General features: G+C 35.4%; 1 pseudogene; it reads left to right on the forward strand.

The window, feature by feature from the left end:
- Positions 1-6,782: 6,782 nt before the first annotated feature.
- LOC143401904 (TRAF family member-associated NF-kappa-B activator pseudogene) overlaps positions 6,783-19,194 on the forward strand; it is a 192,956-nt pseudogene continuing 180,544 nt past the window's right edge.

Below are 19,194 nucleotides of genomic sequence, written 5' to 3' on the forward strand. Positions count from 1 at the left end.
TTCTTAATGGTATTGGTTTTTTTATTGTTGTTGCTAATCTGTACATCTGCTGATGGACAATGGGCTATTTCCAGTTTGGATTCCTCTCTTTCTTTTTTTTTTAATTTGTTTTAATTATTTATACATGACAGTAGAACATTTTCACACACTGTACACAAATGGAGCATAACTTTTCATTCCTCTGGCTGTACATGGTGCTGAGTCACACCAGTAGTATAGTTATACACATATATAGGGTGATAATGTCTGTTCCATTCTACTATCTTTCCCATCCCCATTGCTCCACACCCTTCCATACTCCCCTCTGCACAATCCAAAGTCCTTTCATTATTCTCCTACCCTGCCTCACTATGAATCAGTATCTGCTTATCAGAAAAAACATTTGGCATTTGGTTTTGAGGGATTGGCTTATTTTCACTTAGTGTTATATTCACTAGTTCCAGCCATTTACCTGAAAATTCCATAATTTTTTCTTCTTTAAAGCTGAGTAATGTTCCCTTGAATATATATACCACATTTTCTTTATCCATTCATTTGTTGAAGGGCATCTAGGTTGGTTCCACGGTTTAGCTATTGTGAATTGGGCTGCTATAAACATTGATATGGCTGTGTCACTGGAGTATGCTGATTTTAAGTACTTTTGGTATAAACCAAGAAGTGGGATACCATGTGGCTTCATAACTTGTTGCTTTTATATGGACTGGACATTGAAGGTAATAAGTTTCCTTCCCAGACTGGGTGCTGCAGATGGTGGGCCAAAGTCTTAATTTTAAACATGAAATATCCATCGTCTCTCTTTTTTCTTTTTTCTTTTTTTTTTTTTTATCTCTCACCTTTGTCTCCTCCAATAAGAAGACATGGCAGGACAACTTTTTTATAAAAGTCCTCACTTATTCTATAAAATGTACTTCACTTGTCTTTATCTAACCTTATTTCATGATTAAATTGAGGTTATGTATTATGACAATAATAACATAAATGATGTGAGCTACTCAATGCAGTGTGTCAAGAGTTATATGATGTTAATATATTTTACTACTTGAAATATTAACTATAATTGTCTGGTTAAGGTAGTGTCTGTTAAATTTTTCCACTGAAAAATTGGTATTTTTCTACACATGAAGAATGGCTATATTGGGGGGGAAATTAGAGGTATTTTGAGACCATGCAAACATCCAGTTTTATCTCAAACTTTTACTTCCTAATTTTAGGATTCATCAGAGGATCTTTGTAGTAAAAGTTATTACTGTGGTCTCTAGCATGGATTTTTTAATTTCTTTTTATTTCTAATACTTGCATTAATTGCAAGTCTTATATATTTTTCTCTCCATATATATTTTATACTATTCATGTGCATTTATAAATTACTTTTATTTATCATAATGTAATATTATAAATAGTTAGATTGTTGTCAGATTGTTTTAGCTGTGGCTATTGGGAACTTTTCAGCTCAATGTCTGTGCCATTTTAATGTGTTCCCATCATTTTTGAACACTTCATTATTTTCTGACACCACAGTATTGTTTAGATTAATCTTGTGTTTTCTTGTCCCATTCTGGAGGTAAATCATATATCTTTGATTCTTTTGATTTGAGAGCAATAATATTTAGAATACCAAAGAGTAATAAATATGCAAATGCACAGCTTATAGCTTTCTCAGTGACAAAGCTAAAGATATACCCATATATAATAACATAGATTTATGATTATTAGTGTATCCAGCTATCTCTATGTACTTTTAAATGCCATCAGTTCATACTGGTAAATCTGATTTCAATCAAAACCAAAGTTCATCTCAACCTTCCCGTTTATTTATTTGTGATTCTTTTCTCATTATCTGTGATATACTTATATCTCCAACTCTATATAAAGTGTACTTAGGAGTTTCATATGATAAACAAATTTTCTGTGAAGACTATACTATCTATGTACAATTTTTTTAATTTCTTAACCTTAAAGTATAGAATTAAATATTGACTTCCATGTTTCTCAGATTAATCATTTTTTTCCACCCTCCTTCACTATGGTTATATTTTTTATTTCTGGTATAATTTGGTTCCTTTGCTAAAGTTTGTATTTAATTTTTGAGTCTCCTTCACATCCTGGTTCTTAAATTTATATACAATAAAATTTACTATTTGTGGAATATATCTCATAGGCCTTGATGAATGCATAGTGCTACTTCTCTACCACTAGTCTTGATTATAAATTGATTCATTACTTTAGAGAAGGAAAATCTCTCATGTCACTCCTTCACTTTCACTGTTCTCTTTTCCCATTTCTTCATTTGACTGGCTAGGCATTTATCAATTTTGTTGATTAAAAAATAGATATTATCTTTATTACTCTCGGGCTGGGGATGTGGCTGAAGCAGTAACATGCTCTCCTGGCATGCATGGGGCACTGGGTTGATTCTCAGCAACACATAAAATAAAGATGTTGTGTCCACTGAAAAACTGAAAAATAAATATTAAAAAAGTTCTCTCTCTCTCTCTCTCAAATTAAAAAAAAATTACTCTAGGTATTAAAACATATATCTAGGGGCCTGGGGTTATGGCTTAGTGGTAGAGCACTTGTTTTTCACGTGTGAAATCCTAGATTCAATCCTCAGCACCACCTATAAATAAATAAAGTAAAAGGTATTATGTCCATCTATAATTACAAAAAATTTTTAAACATATCTAATTTTTATGGCCTACAAGTTAACATTTTATGACTTCATAAAAAACACAGATGACTTACAAAAGAATATGCCTGTTTAGTGTCATTTGCCCTTATTTTATAATTATTATATGAATTATACTCCATATGTTGTCAACCTCCCAGGACCATGTGTAACTTTTACTTTAAACCATTATAATTATTTAAAGAAAATTGCCCTTAATATATACCTACATGTTTGCTTAAACTTTTAAGACACCCACCAGAGCCTAGCCTCTGGCACAGAACCATCCTTTCTGACCAGCAGGCTACCAGGGAAGTCAGGCCTGGCCCAGATTTGTCCAAACTGATTTGTGCAGGACCCAGGTCCAGGGTAGGTCTGAGTTCGCCCCCCTCCCCACGCCCCACCCCCCGCACGCCACACCTGGGAGCCTAAGCCTAACCTACTTTCATCTTGTGACTCTGTAATCATTGTCACAACCTTCCCCACACAGTAGCCCCTAACTTTTTGGCAACAGACAGGACCTACAAGCAGCTGCATCTCAGAGCAGGCATCCCAAAGCGAGTGAGAGGCCCACTCTTGCAGCCCCTTCTCTGAAAGACATTGCTTCCATCCAGGGACACCTTGACTATTATATCAAGTTACCTCTGCTATTGCCACCACCAACCTTAGATGCACACACTGAGGGACAATGGCAGGGCATGGAAGCCCAATATTAAGGTGAGGTTCAGACAATCTGCATGGGTACTATAAGAATATAGAGAAGAAAATGTAATATCTCAGATCTACACTGCAAGAAAGGAAGACACATAGATAACATGAGAAAACAAGGGAGGAAAGTGCCCCAAACAAACCAGGATACTATTTAAAAAAAAAAAAAAAAAAAAAAGCCATGGACAGCAAAGTCAATGAAGGAGTTCAGAAGGTTCATAATTCAAATGATCTGTGAATTAAAGAATGACCTAAATGAGCAAATACAGGCAAAAATTGATCACTCCAACAAGGAGATAAGAAAGCAAATAACAAGTAGCAAAAGATTACTTCAAGAGGGAGAGACTCTGAAAAAAAAAAAAAACTAGTCCGAAATCCTTGAAATGAAGGATACAATAAATCAAATAAAAACTCAATGGAAAGCATAACCAACAGACTAGATCAACAATAGTGTTGGCGAGAATGTGGGGGAAAAGGCACGTTCATAAATTGCTGGTGAGACTGCAAATTGGTGCAGCCATTATGGAGATTCCTTGGAAATCTGGGAATGGAACCACCATTTGACCCAGCTGTCCCTCTCCTCAGTCTATACCCAAAAAATACAGCATACTACAGGGAGATAGACACATCAATGTTTATTGCAGCACAATTCACAATAGCTAAACTGTGGTACTAACCTAGATGTCTTTCAATAGATGAATGGATAAAAAAAGCTTGTGGCATATATACACAATGGAATATTACTCAGCAATAAAAGATAATAAAATCATGGCATTTTCAGGTAAATGGATAGCTTTGGAGAAGACAATGCTAAGCGAAATTAGGCAACCCCCCAAAAAAAACAAACACTGAATGTTTTCTCTGATATAAGGAGGCTGACTCATAGTGCGGTAGGGAGGGAGAGCATGGGAGGAATAGATGAATTGTAGATAAGGAAGAAGGGTGGGAAAGAAAGGGAGAGAACAGGGGATTAGCAAGGATGGTAGAATGTGAAAGACATCATTATCCAAAGTACATGTATGAAGACACGAATTGGTGTGAACATACTTTATATACAAACAGAGATATGAAAAATTGTTATATATGTATAATAAGAATTGTGATGTATTCTGCTGTCATGTATTTAAAAAATAAAACCAATAAAAAATTTAAAAAAGATAGCACTTTAATTCAGATCAGAAAAATGTGCAATTACAACTCCAAAATTCAATCTAACATATAAAATAAATAAACAAGTGTTAAATTCAAAATCCAAAACAACAACAACAAAGGAGTCAAATAGACCACAACACAATAATTTTGGGTGACCTTAACACACCTCTTTCATCACTAGATAGATCTTCCAAACAAAGATAAACAAAGAAACTATAGAACTCAATGATAGAATCAATAACTTAGACTTAACTGACATATGTAGAATATTTCATCCTTCAAAAAGAGAATACAATTTCTTCTCAGCAGCACATGGATCCTTTTCTGAAACAGGCCATATACTATGCCACAAAGCAACTCAGTAAATATAAAAAGTAGAGATACTACCCTGCATTCTTTCAGATCATAATGAAATGAAATTAGAAACCAATAATAAAACAAGAAATAAAATTTGCTCCAACACCTGTAGATAATATAATATGCTACTGAATAAACAAGGGTTGCAGAAGACATTAAGGAGAAAAATAAAAAAAAAAAATTTAGAGGTGAATGAAAACAGATACAACATATCAAAATCTCTGGGACACTATGAAGGCAGTTCTAAGAGGAAAGTTCATTGCATGGAGTTTATTCCTTAAAAGAAGAAAAAGTCAACAAACAAATTACTTAACATTACATATCAAAGCCCTAGAAAAAGAAGAACAAATCAACACCAAAAGCAGTAAAAGACAGGAAATAATTAAAATTAAAGATGAAATTGAAACCAAAGAAACAATTGAAAAAATTGACAAAACAAAAATTTGTTTATTTGAAAAAAAAATTGATAAATCCTTTGCCATGCTAACGAAGAGGAGAGAGAAAACTAAAATTACTAACATAAGTGATGAAAAAGGAAATATCTCAACAGGCACTACAGAAATACAGAATATAATTAGATATTATTTTGGAAAATTGTATTCCAATACAGTAGAAAATATTGAAGGCATCAACGAATTTCTAGAGTCATATGATTTGCCCAAATTGAATCAGGATGATATACACAATTTAAACAGATCAATTTCAAGTGATAAAATAGAAGACGCCATCCAAAGTCTACCAACAAAGAAAAACCTAAAACTGGACGGATACACAGCCAAGTTCTACAAGACCTTTAAAGAAGAACTAATACCAATACTCTCCAATTTATTTCAGGAAATAGAAAAAAAGTCAGCACTTCCAAACTCATTCTATGAAGCCAATATCACCCTGATTCCAAAATCAAGCAAAGATGCATCAAAAAAAGAAAACTTCAGATCAATATCTCTCATGAACATAGATGCAAAAATTCTCAATAAAATTCTGGCAAATTGAATACAAAAACATATCAAAAAGATCATGCACCATGATCAAGTGGGGTTCATCCCAGGGATGCAAGGTTGGTTCAACATAAGGAAATCAATAAATGTAATTCATCATATCATATCAATAGACTTAAAGATAAGAACCATATGATCATCTCAATAGACACAGAAAAAGGATTTGACAAAATACAGTACCCCATCATGTTCAAAACACTAGAGAAACTGCGTGCACACAGGCGAGAGTTGCTGAGTTCTGCTGGCGTGAGTCCCTGAAAGACACCCAAGGAGGCTCTGTTTTGTGCCTGGCCACACCTGGCTGGCCAGTGCCTCCGGCCCAGGCTCCGGGTGGATGGGGCCAGACTCGGGACAGCCTCGGGTCACCCACTTGGAGGTGTGCCTCACCTGCTGGGCTGCACAGGTCCCCATCCCCTCCTATCCTGCTGCTGATGGCCGGAAGACTCTTCCCCTGACAGGGAGACATCAGTCCTTCTATCTGGCGCTTGTTATTTATGGGTTTGTTGCTGTGTAAAGAAAAGATCATATCTGCTGTGTGGAGAATGGATTGGAAAAGAGAAAGAAGGGAGAGACCATGCAGGAAAATCTTGCAGAAGTTCAGAGGACTTTCAAACCAGTCCCTGAGACCAACCAGAACACTGGTCGACACAGACAACTGGATGGAGACGTAGCTGGGAGAAGGAAGACGCTCCTGGAAGGAACTGATACAGAAAAACACCATGGAAAGGAAAGCCCAGGGGAGCAGGAAAGGTCTTACCCACAGAGAAGTCCCCCATGTTGGTGGGCTGCTGCTTGCCATGGCCCTTATGAATGTGCTCCTTTACCTCTGCCTCGACTGATTTTTCATATCCCTTCAACATTCCACCAAGGACCCTAGATCCTGTCTGCATGGTTACTTCAAAATGGGGCAGATGAAAAACTGCTCACCCTGGCTGTCCTGTGAGGAGCTGAGGACACAAGTGAGACAGTTGAAGCGTGTTGGGGAAGGAGCCGTGAAAAGAGTGAGTGCATGGTTTTCTTCTGTATTATCACTTGTGTCACCTCTTTGGGAGAACACTTTGGCATTCTGTGCTAAGACCCATTAAAAGGAAGTGGATGTGGTGGCACCTGCCAGCACTTGGGAGGTTGAGTCAGAAGGATCACTTAAGCTTAGGAGTTCAAGGCCAGTCTGGGCCACACAGGAGATCCTGTCTTAAAGATCCACAAAGGCTCTGTGTATCTGTCTTTGAGCCCAGTAATCTCATATCTGGAATTTAACTTTAAAAGAATAAAAGAATCTGAAGGAAGGAAAAAAAAAAAAAACTAAATGCATAAAGGAATACTATACTAATGGAAAACTAGCACCAACAATTTTAGGAGAACAATTAGTTAAATTATGGCCCAACCACTTGATGGAATATTCTATAGCTATTTAAATGTAGTTAGGAAACCCTCATGTAGCAACAGGAAGAAAATCTTAGGAAATTAGAATAAATTTGAAAAAATCCTTTCAATAAATGAAAAAAGAAAAAGAAAATAAGTAAAAAAGATCAAGATATTGAATTGTGTAGTATGTTATTTTCAACTGCGAAATTACATATTTACCTGGAAAAACACAAAAATGGCAGAAATTATATAAGACAAAGGGGGGATTATGAGAAGATTTTTCTTAGTTTTCAAAACATGATGGTGGTATTGATTTTTAAAATTTTCTTTTAAAAGGAGTGAAATCAGTTCTCATATAAAAATTCCAAGAGCCTTGTCCTATTGGTAACCAGTGTATGCTACACTCTGTGTGGTTGTCATTTCTGTGGAAGCTGAGTCTACCAGTATGAAGAAAGATTCTTTGTGAATTTGAGACAGGCAAAAGGAAGGGAGCGATCAGGAAATGCACCTACAAAGCTGCAGTTTGATAAATGGCTAATGAGGATGCCATGGTTTCCTCCTGAATATAGATAGGGACACATTAAAGGAAGGAGTTAGGGAGTAGGGGAAGGAATTTGTATAAAGTACTCTATTCATTATAGGTGCTATGGTGGAGTGGTAAAAGAAACAAAGACACTGATTTCTTTTTTAGTTGGAAAGTCAGATACTAAGAAAAATAAGAAAGTTGCATTATGATGTGTTATGAAGACAAAGCAGGCAAAGAAATGATGTGCTTGTCACTCCAGGTTTTTAGGAGAGGACTCTGGTGAGAACAATGGGAGACCATGATGAGAATGTGGGCATCTGGGGAAGAGGCCCCATTCCTCTGTGAAGGAAGCATTCCTGGTGTTCAAGGAGCAGGAAGGAACCTAGTGTGACCAGAGAGCAGGAAGAGGAAAAGAGGTCCCGTGAGGTCTGAGAAGGGTCAAGTTGGGAGCCAGGTTATGCCAGGCCTCACAGAACTTTGAGAACCACTGGAACGATTTTAGTAGAGAAATTTATTTTGTAAAAGGACTATCTTAGCTGCTATGTGAAGAGTGGATGAAAGGTGGCAAAGGTGGAAGACTGGTTAGGTTTTTGCACATGTGAGGGATGGTTATGGCTTAACAAGGGTGTTAGTAACAGAAATCAGTGGATTCTGGACATATTTTTCAAGGTATTACCAAAAGGATTTTCTAATTGACTGGATGTGGGGTATGAGAGAATGTGACCAGAAGGTTCCTAGCTTGGCTACCAGGAAGATTAGAGTTGTTAGTATCTGAGATAGGGAAGATGGAAAAGAAGAGATTCTATGTATCTGAGATGGACATGTTAATTCTGGTAAGACACCCAGGTGGGGATTTGGGCAGTTAGATGTGCAAGCCCAGCAGTTTGGATGAGGTCTGGGAGAATATAAATTTGAGACTCAATATTATGTAGATTCATTTAAAAGTATTAGGATGTGGGGAAAAAATCACCAAAGAAGGGACATAGATAGAAAAGAGGACATATAACCAGCTCATTTCCATCTTCTTCAAAGAGATTTGCTTGAATGTTGGTGCAGTGGTGCATGCCTGTTATCCCAATTACTTGGGATGCTGAAGCAGGGGCATCACAAGTTTGAGGCCAGCCCCTGCAGCTTAGGAAGATTCTGTCACAAAATGGATATAGCTCAGTGGTAGAGTGTTAGCATGTATGAAGCCATGGGTTCATCCCCAGTACTGGAGGGAAAATGTATATACTAAGAGGTGACCTTGAATATGTTATGTCTATGGTTGTAATTGTTCAGAGCATTTTTGGAATTTGTTGAAATTGCTTATTTCCTCCCAAAGAATATGGTTTTGATGGTGGGAAGTAATTATCATTTGTAAAATAGATTTAATTTTAGGGAGCCACAAATCATGTTCATCCAAATATGAAATTTAGTAGTGTGGCTAATAAGCCTAAGCAATATCATTTTTTACAGTGAAATATAACTAGCCAGGCATGATGATACACCCCTGTAATCCCAGCTACTCAGGAGGCTGAGGCAGGAACATTGTAAGTTAAAGTACGTAACTTTATTTTGACCTTGTTTCAAAATAAAAGTGAAGCGTGAACAAAATTTTTAAGAAAAAGAAAAGACACTAGAAAAATTAGTGATAACAGAAACACATCTCAACATCATAAAGGCTATCTATGCTAATCCCCAGGCCAATATAATTCTAAATGGAGAAAAATTAAAGGCATTTCTCCTAAAAACTGGAATAAGACAGGGATGTCCTCTTCCACCACTTCTATTTAACATATTTCTTGAAGCACTGGCCAGAGCAATTAGACAGACAAAAGAAATTAAAGGAATACACACAGGAAAAGAACTTATATTGGCATTATTTGCTGATGATATGATTTTATAACATAGAAGACCATAAAAGATCTACCAGAAAACTTTCAGAACTAGTAAATGAATTCAGCAAAGTAGCAGGTTATGAAATCAGCTCCCATAAATTAAAGGCATCTCTGTATATCAGTGACAAATCCTCAGAAAGGGAAATGAGGAAAACTACCCCCATTTACAATAGCCTCAAAAAAATAAAATAAAATAAAATACTTGGGAATCAACTTAATGAAAGAGGTAAAAGATTTATATAATGAAAATTATAGAACCCTAAAGAAAGAAGGCAAAGAAGACTTTAGAAGATGGTAAGATCTCCCTTGCTCTTGAATAGGCAGAATTAATATTGTCAAAATGACCATACTCCCAAAAGCACTATACAGATTTAATCAATTCTTATCAAAATCCCAATAACATTCCTCATAGAAATAGAAAAAGCAATCATGAAATTCATCTGGAAAAATTAGAGACCAAAAATAGCTAAAGCAATCCTTAGCAGGAAGAGTGAAGCATGTGGCATTATTATACCAGACCTTAAACTATACTACAGAGCAATTGTAACAAAAACAGCATGGTATTGGCACCAAAACAGACTGGTAGACCAATGTTACAGAGTAGAGCACATGGAGACTAACCCACAAAATTAAAATTATCTCATATTACACAATGGTGCCAAAAAACATGCATTCAAGAGAAGATAGCCTCTTCAACAAATGGTGCTGGGAAAACTGGAAATCCATACGCAACAAAATGAAATTAAACCCCTATCTCTCACCATGCACAAAACTCAACTAAAAATGTATGGAGGACTTAGGAATAAAACCAGAGACCCTGCATCTAATAGAAGAAAAAGTAGGCCCTAATCTCCATCATGTGGGATTAGGCCCCAACTTCCTAAATAAGACTCTCTTTGTGCAAGAATTAAAATCACAAATCAATAAATGGGATGGATTCACACTAAAAAGCTTCTTCTCAGCCAAAGAAACAATCTGTAAATTGAATAGGGAGCCTACATCTTGGGAGAAAATCTTTACCTCTCTCACATCAGATAGAGCATTAATCTCTAGGGTATATAAAGAACTCAAAAAGCTAAGCACCAGAAAAACAAATAACCCAATCAATAATTGTACCTGAACAAGGACCTGAACAGACACTTCTCAGAAGATGATACACAATCAATCAACAAATATATGAAAAAAGTTCATCATCACCAGCAATTAGAGAAATGCAAATCAAAACCATTCTAAGATTTCATCTCACTCCAGTCAGAATGGCAGCTATTATGCATACAAACAACAACAAATGTTGGCGAGGATGTGGGGAAAAGGTACACTCATACATTGCTGGTGGACTGCAAATTGGTGCAGTCAATATGGAAAGCAGTATGGAGATTTCTTAGAAAATTGGGAATGGAACCATCATTTGACCCAGCTATCCCTCTCCTCAGTTTATACCCTAAAGACTTAAAAATAGCATACTACAGGGACACAGTTCCATTAATGTTTCTAGCAACATGATTCACAATAGCTATACTGTGGAACCAATCTAGATGCCTTTCAATAGATGAATGGATAAAATAAAATGTAGCCTATATACACAATGGAATATTACTCAGCAATAAAAGAGAATAAAATCATGGCATTTGCCTGTAAATGGATGGCTTGGAGAAGATAATGCTATGTGAAGTTAGCCAATCCAAAAAAAAAAACAAATGCTGAATGTTTTATTTGATATAAGGAGTCTGATTCATAATGGGATACGGAGAGGGAGCATGGGAGGCATAGACGAACTCTGGATAGGGCAGAGGGGCTGGAGGGGAAGAGAGGGGGCATGGGGATAAAAATGATGGTGGAATGTGATGATCATTATTATCCAAAGTACATGTATGAAGACATGCATAGTGTGAACATACTTTCTATGCAACCAGAGATATGAAAAATTGTGCTCTATATGTGTAATAAGAATTGTAATGCAGTCCACTGTAGTGTGTGTGTGTGTGTGTGTGTGTGTGTGTGTGTATAAAATAAAACTGAGATCCTAATGATTAGCAGGATAGCATAGGATCACACATCTGGTATGGACTCTTATGTGTGTGTGTGTGTGTGTGTGTGTGTGTGGTGTGGAGAGAGAGAGAGAGAGAGAGAGAGAGAGAGAGAGAGAGAGAGAGAGAGAGAGAAAGGGAATGAGAACTATCAAATTTTAGACCAGGAGCAAATTTAAAGAAACCTTCAGATTAACAGAATCCAGGCACTTCCTACGAAATACCAGTATACACTGAGGAGACTTTCGAAGATTGATTCAGAATGTCTTCATCTGGCTCAGGTATAAAACTAGTAAAATCATTCATAAGTGGGTTACAAAGAAAGTCAATGTCAGTTAGACAAAAGGACTTCTAGAAAGAGTTTCATATACAAATGGCAACCTAGAGTACTGAAGATTCTTCATTACATAGAGGACCAAGAGTGAACCTGTCAGGGAAGCTATAAGGAAGTATTTGAGCATTTGATGAACAATTGAAATAGGTAACTGCTAAAGTTCCTTCCAAAACAGGGTATCCATGAATTGATAATTTAGTGATCATTATGTTACATCTAAAAGTTCCTTGCTTTCATCTGATAATATAAACTATTGCCATTACTATAGTTAATATCAATTGCCATGTAAAAATGGCAAAATGTTTCTCCTCTTATAGATCAAACTTAATATACATATACAAAAGTATATGTGGATCAAGGTTTTTCTTTTCCTTTGGAAACAACATGTATTTTGATTTCCTAATAGGAAGCAATTTGAATTTAATGTTTATTGTTAGTGAAAAAAGAAAATGTGAAAATTGTAATATTAATATTGTTTCATGACTCAGCCCAATTTACTCTTGAAGTAACCCCATTTTTTTAGTAGGATAAGTGTTCTCCAAGAATATTTATGGCACCCAGGAAGTGGCCAAGACCATTTCAGAAGTTCTGTAAAGTCAAAACTATCTCCACAATAAGATGAAGACATAGTTTGCCCTTTCTTGTAATTTTTTGCACAAGTCTACTGTGGGCTTTTAAGACACTGAGTGTCATGTAGGACATCATGGTTTTTATCCTCAGAAGATATGTATAAGCATACTTCCATTCTTTCCAAAATCTTATGTGAATACATAAATATGTGTGTTTTCATGTACTATCTCAATTTTTAAGTAATAACTCCACCATCCTGTTACTATCACCCAATAAATGTCATTTTGAAATTCTACAATTCTCCTTTGGTCTACATGGAAACATTAAGACATTAACATGTCGTTTTGATTTACAGGATATTTTTAAAATTTTTGAAAATTTTTCTAAAGTTTTAAATTTAATCTCAAACTGTCATTATTTCAGAATACAAAACTAGTTTATTTTGAAACATAGCAAACACCATTTTTCTTATATTTAAGGAATGATTTGATTTTTAAAACATCTCATTTTTCTCAGTCCATCGATGCACTGTCTATATCTAAAGATGCTGAGAAAAGTAAAACTTTCATATCAGAAGATTATTTAACTCATGGAAGAAATAATTCTTTTCCAAATAATCATTAGTTAAGAAATAAAACTGGATTGGGCCTGTATCTCAGTGGTATAACCCTTGCCTAGTATGTGCAAGTACCTGAAATTAATATCCAAATGAAAAAGACAAAGAAAGATAGACAGACAGGCAGGAAGGAAAGAAGATTTAAAAAAAAAAAAAAAGAAAGAAAGAAAAAGAAAAAAGAACTATGGTAAAAGGCTACTCCCCTCATTTTTACAAATGCAAACAATGTTCTTTATTATGACATTGAAACCAAATATTTAAAATAGTTTTGCAGTGCCAGTTAAGTTTCATTGTCATTTTGAAATTAAACATTCAGAGGCTAAAGAAAAAAAGATAATTAAAATTTTCAACACCATTGGGTTGAAAACTTTCACAGCCAATGTTGTTTTTATAACTTTTCAATTGAGACATGCAGAAGCCAAAGGAGACATGGAGAAATGTGTTACAGGATATATCATCATATTTCATTGGCTAGAGAACAAAATACAGTAGCTGGGTTTTAGTAAAACCTTAGACCATTGACATTACTCAATGAAACCCAATAAAATATCAGTAAAATCTTTCACAGCAGTGCCAATTTCCAATATTATAGCACGTTGTCAAGGCAGATTCACAAATGTGACACAAATGTGTCAATTCACAAATGTTTTTGTAGAAGTCAAATTTATAAAATGATTTCCAAACAAAAAATTCTTGACTCTTTTACAAGTATAGTTTTCCTGTTTTGCAGGTCTTCTATTTGCTCTGCGTATGTTGCTGTTTTATTGATTATCTACTGTTTAAACTATCTTACTTTATTATTGTGTCTCCCCACTTTAATGTAGGGTTCATGAGGATGGAGCATGTGTCTGTGCTGTTATTTGTCTACCCCAGGGATTAGAATAATGACTGGCATGTAGTAGATAATGTGCAAAATGAATTATTTTTTGCTTAACTTGCCTTATTTCTATTACATTTTTGTGACATAGGCTTCAAATAAATCATTCCTATTTTTATAAAATATGTATACATGTCTACCATTATTTTAAAAGCAAACAAAAGTTTCTTTTACACACAATAATGAGCTATTTTAATTCTCTTCTGTTATTTTACTCCCATTTCTGACTTGTGACTTATTAATTGAAACAGCGGTATTTGGTTGTTTTCTTCTCTTTAAATTGCATTTTGATATTGTTGCCTATTTATTCTTCCAGATTTATCTAATAAATTTTGTGTTTTAACTATTTCTCTCTATAGTGGGTTAAAATCATATAATTCCATGATTTTGGAAATGTGAATACCTATGACTCTAACACCAAGATGTCATTATACTTGCATCCCATGCTCAGGACATTAAGACGAGTTTCAGTCTTATTATACTTATTCTATATAACTGAGCCCTTGGGCCTGATTAAAACCTCCTTACCCTTTGGTTAAAGACTTGGCAAAAGTCTCTGGAGACCTAACCTCCCAGTCAGCAGTTACACTTGCCTTTGTGTGCACAAACTTCTTTATCATGGCAAATGCAGAAATGTCAGATTTCAGTTCAATCTGGTTTATATTGTGTCTGGCTATCCCCTTTCCTGGCTTCCTAGTGTCTTACCACCAAATTTTCTTGATGGGTTTAAAGACTGTTTTTGAATAATTTCATGTTACATTCTTCTTTTTGCCTTAATTCATGCCACTCTTTCTTCTGCAACTGGGCTTACTTTAGCCTAGATTCAAATACAGTTTGAAGAATTACCACTATCCCAGTATAGGTTTATTAAGGTACATTTGTGTATAAACAGTCACAGAAATCTTAAGTGATGCCACCCCCTATAAGCTCCCAGTATGAACATGAGCACCCTGGAAAGGGCTGATTTTAACTCTCATATAAGAAGATTCTTTGACTCATGGAAGAAATAATTCTTTTCCAAATAACCTGGGTAACACCTTAATTAAGAAACAAAACTAGGTTGGGTATGTATTTCAGTGGTATAGCCCTTGCCTAGTATGTGCATATACCTGGAATCAATATCCAAATGGAAAAAGGAAAACAAAAAGAAAGGAAGGAAGGAAGGAAAGAAGGAAGGAAGGAAGGAAGGAAGGAAGGAAGGAAGGAAAAGGGAGGGAGGGAGGAAGGAGGGAGGGAGGGAGGAAGGGAGAGAAGGGAGGGAAGGGAGGGGGGAAGGGAGGGGAGGGGAGGGGAGGAGGGAGGGAGGAAGGAAGGAAGGAATGAAGGAAGGAAGGAAGGAAGGAAGGAAGATAAAAAACTATGACATGCTATTCTCAGTTTTACAAATGCAAACAATTTTCGTATGATTTTGTTCTTTTATTCTCATAACACAATATATCATGCTGCATAAACATGGCTACAATAGCAGTGTGATTTCCTATTTACTTTTTTATATGTTATTATTGTCATCATTATTACTATGTGCATATGTGTGTAACATATATTTCTCATTTGCTACATTTTTGCATTATAAACACAGCATGAATTTTATTAAATCAAATACTCTAGAATATTGAGCATATCTACATTTGCCAAATTCAACATCATTTTCCAAGACAACAAATTTGTTTTTATTTTGAAGAAGGGAATTCTTATATTCAGAACAGAAAAGTAATTTTTTCCTAATGGCCCACTGTATGTCAGTGATGGAGCTGGTAATAAAATTCTAGTTCTCTGAATCTCCAATTCAGTGCTCAATAGAAATTGCATTCTTCACTCAATGAAAGCTAAATGAGAAAATAAAAGTAGCATGCTGATTCCACAGGGTACGCTGTGCCAGACTAACGTCACCCATTTTACTCCTTGCAACACAGGCATACTTCAAAAGCTATTTAGTAAATGATCTGTGAAGGTCATTTCTTGCAATAGGGCAATGTTTAAAAGTTGTGAGTCACTCATACTATGAACTATTAATGAAATACATTTGTGAGCCTTTCCTCTTTTATCATAAAATGAATGTACCACTTATATATCCTTGTCTCCTAAAACATAAATTATAAGATCATGTAGCTCCATGATCCTCTACCTTGTGCCTAGTATGCACGAGGCCCAAGGTTCAGTCCCCATTATCACAATAAAAAGGTGATGAGGACTTATTCGTCACACTAACTGTGGCAATGATAGATACTGTCCTAAATTCTGTCCTAACCTTTTTTAAAGAGTCGACTCCCATTTGCCAAGAAATAGTCATGATAACTTAGCATACTTATCTCTGTATCTTCTTAAAGAAAAGTGAGGTTATATTGCTATTATTATCCTGTTCATAATGGTAAAACTTTCCATATGTGATTCATGCAACTCAGTATCAGAATCAAGTTTCAAACTCCACTCTTCAGAGCAACGTGCCTGCATTGAGAATCAGACATTATTCTGAAACTTCTAAATTTCAAATCCAGTAATAAAGATGAAACTAAATGCAAGAAAACAAAAACTTATTATCATCAGTATTTTCTGTGTGCTTCAGAATACTCTAATAAAAACAACATAGCATTTGTGATTTGTGGTCCGCATTCTAAACACATATGCTGTTTTTCAACCAATTGACATTCCAAATCCAAAATGACAATAAAACTGAACAGAGATCAATCTGGAAGGTGATATTTATGGGCACTGCATGTAGGGCTTCATTCTTTCCTGTAAATTAGTTTCATATCACAGCATAGAAGTTATGAACATTAGCTGGGCACTAATATACAAAATGTTACACCTTTAATCCCAGTGACTTAGGAGGTTGTGGCAGGAGGATCTCAAATTTGAGGCCCCTAAGTAGGGGCCTCACTAAGGTTAGTAAGACCATGTCTCAAAAAAAATAATAATAGTAATAATAATGGTTGGGGATGTGGTTCACTGATTAATCATCTCTGGGTTCAATCCTTTACCATAAAAGAAAAACAAGAAGCTATAAAGTTATAGCTAAGTAATAAATGACAAAGTTGAAATTTAGAAACTCTCAATGGATTCAAATTATATAAGTGAAGGGTAAATTCCTGATTCAGGAAGAAAATAAAAAAATTGTGTAAGGATGGCATGGGATAGATCTGGACTGATAACATTTTAAGCAAAGAAAATAAAGAGATTCAAAAAATTTAATTGACCATGAAAGCTATAAAAATCCCATATGGGATATGGTAGTAAAAATGTCCCATTAACACCTATTTTTACATGTAATACTATTCATAAGAAAAAGAGAGCATAAAAATAGAAGATAAAATAAGCTAATTTTCATATCCCAATATCTGTATAATGATGGATATTAAACACAGCTAGAAAAAGCACAATCAAAATAAAATGTTACCTCAACAAAACGCTTCTTGTTATACATTCCTCATGATATTAGCTGTACAGTTTTTGTAGAAATCATTCTAAAAAGAAACATTTGAACGTGGTTTCCTCGGAGTATTTGAGATCAAGGAGTATTTTTTTAATATATTTTATTTATTTATTTATTTACTTACTTACTTACTTAATATTGCAGTACTTGAAATTGAAACCCAAGAGTTCTATTCTATTTCTGAGCTACATTCCAGCCTTTTTTTTTTTTTTTTTTTTTTTTTTTGAGATGAGATTTCACTAAAAGCGCCTTGGCTGGCCCCAAACTTTCAATCCTCTTGCCTCAGACTCCAGACTAGCTTGCATCACAGATGTGTGGCACCAAGCCCAGCTTCTTTTAAATTATCTTAATTTTCCTAATGCACTTCAAAAAGTTACTTTTGGAATCAATAAGTTCTTTTAAATAAGCTACTATCTCTTTATTTGCAAACTTGGATCTTATTTTATCTACAGATATTTAATAGAATTCATCAATGACTATGGGAAGGTGAACTAGACTCAGAATATCATTACAGAAAAACTCACTATGCAATTCACCATGCCACTCTCCATTATTATCAGATGTTTGTGTACACCACATTTTTTCTACTATCTTCTCTGACCATTTATCCATTTTTTTTTCCAATAAAAAAGATGTTAATGATTTTAAATCCTTCAGATCTTTTCCCCAACCAATATCTAGAATATAATTTGTTATTTTTCCTTCCCCTCTTGTTTACAGGTGTTTTAATCAGCTTTGTATTTCTCTAGAAAAAGTACTTGGGGCTCAATGGATCAAAGGTCTCAGTCCATAGATTACTAAAACTACTGTTTTGGGCCCGATGTGAAATGCAAAAGGACCCAGCAAAGGAAAGCTGCTCAATGTATGGTGGTGTCTGGAAGGAGAGAGAGAGAGAGAGAGAGAGAGAGAGAGAGAAATGGATCACAGGGAACATGAACCCTTCTGGGCATGTCCCAGTAAACCCTTCCAGCCATGACCCACATGCCTAGTGTTACCACCTAGTCAGTCCATTTAAATTAGGATGGACTAACTAGGCTACAGATCTCACAATGATTTCACCTCCAGACATTCCTGAATTAGCACAGGAATTTCCAGGAATTGGTAGGTGGGCACCTCATATCTAAATCATAACAATGGAATAGTCCATAATCACCCAGGCAATGGGTAAATCTGCAAAGGGTCTGATGGTTGCATTTGAAGGCAGAGAGAAGAGGCACCATTGCTAGGAAAACAATCATCTCTTGCTGTCCTACCCAAGAACCCTGTTCCTGGCATAGTACACTCACAAATTCAATAATATGCTATAGGAGAAAGAGAACTAGGCCAGTTACTATTAGCAGCCAGCTATTTAAGAGGAGAAGACATAGGGTTCAGATGTTATAGGACTCACTAAGTTTTTTTTCTTTATTTCTAATTATATAAGGCTTTTTTGGAGCGAGCAGGTGCTGAGTAGGCCCAGATGAGAAATCAAGAGAGAACATTCAGCAACCTATGGCAACCTGAAAACTTCAGGTGTCAGAATTAGGCACTAGGATTCAACACATAAATAAACCATGAAGATTACGTCCAATTTTCTGATTGATTTTAAAGTCTTTAGTGACTTATACTGTAATAGTTGCAGAGCAGAGAAATATTTCTAAGGAGTGGTAGATGAGCTCATAGGAAAAGGAGTGGTATCCTTTATACTTT

This window comes from Callospermophilus lateralis, chromosome 6 (genome assembly GCF_048772815.1).
Source record: "Callospermophilus lateralis isolate mCalLat2 chromosome 6, mCalLat2.hap1, whole genome shotgun sequence".
Lineage (NCBI taxonomy): Eukaryota > Metazoa > Chordata > Mammalia > Rodentia > Sciuridae > Callospermophilus > Callospermophilus lateralis.